The sequence below is a fragment of the Bison bison genome, unplaced genomic scaffold (assembly GCF_000754665.1).
Source record: "Bison bison bison isolate TAMUID 2011002044 unplaced genomic scaffold, Bison_UMD1.0 scf7180017859217, whole genome shotgun sequence".
NCBI classification, from domain to species: Eukaryota; Metazoa; Chordata; class Mammalia; order Artiodactyla; family Bovidae; genus Bison; species Bison bison.
Genome location: NW_011489789.1, coordinates 4,492 through 5,324, shown reverse-complemented (window position 1 = coordinate 5,324; position 833 = coordinate 4,492). Strand labels below are relative to the sequence as shown.

The window sequence follows — 833 nt, the reverse complement described above, 5'->3', positions numbered from 1 at the left end:
TTATTTAATATGAGATATGATGTTTCTTCTCCAGAGCTTCTTCATAGCATTAGTTAACTCAGAGTTTCTTAGACTGTAGATTAATGGGTTCAGCATGGGACTTATGACTGTATATAACACACTCAATAATTTGTCAATGGGGAAGGTCTTAGCAGGTCTTGCGTTTATGAAAATACAGGGAACAAAGAAGCAGACAACCACAGTGATATGGGAACCACAGGTCTGGAGGGCTTTCCACCTCCCTTCCTGACTCAGGTTCTTCAGAGAGTGCAGGATGACTCCATAGGAGACGAGCAAGAGCAGAAACACTATAGTGCAGATCAGTCCTCCATTGGCCACAACTAAGATGCCAGTGACATAGGTGTCAGTACAGACGAGTTTCAGTAAAGGGTACATGTCACACATATAGTGATCAATGACTTTGGGGCCACAGAATGGGAGCCCATAAACAGTGCCAAGTTGAATTACTGAATGCAGAAAACCTCCAACCCAGGACAGCACCAGCAGCACAACACACACCCTCTACCTCATGATCACCAAGTAATGCAAAGGCTTACAGATGGCCACATGGCGGTCACAGGCCATCACCAGCAGAAGGAAGACCCCTGATCCAGCAAAAAGTGCTCTGCAAACAGTTGGGTCATGCAAGATTCAAAGGATATGATTTTTTCCGCAAAGAACAAGTATGAACCAACCTGGAGTAATAGAAGAGGAATAAGTGACATCGATAAATGATAAGCTAGTAAGAAAAAAGTACATTGGTGAGTTCAGGGTTTTACTGACAGTTATAGTCATAACAATGAGAAGGTTTACCACCACAGTCAAAATATAGA

At 42.9% G+C, this 833-nt stretch overlaps 1 pseudogene; it reads right to left on the bottom strand.

Moving 5' to 3' along the window:
* Positions 1–825, bottom strand: LOC104981622 (annotated as a pseudogene).
* Positions 826–833: the final 8 nt, after the last annotated feature.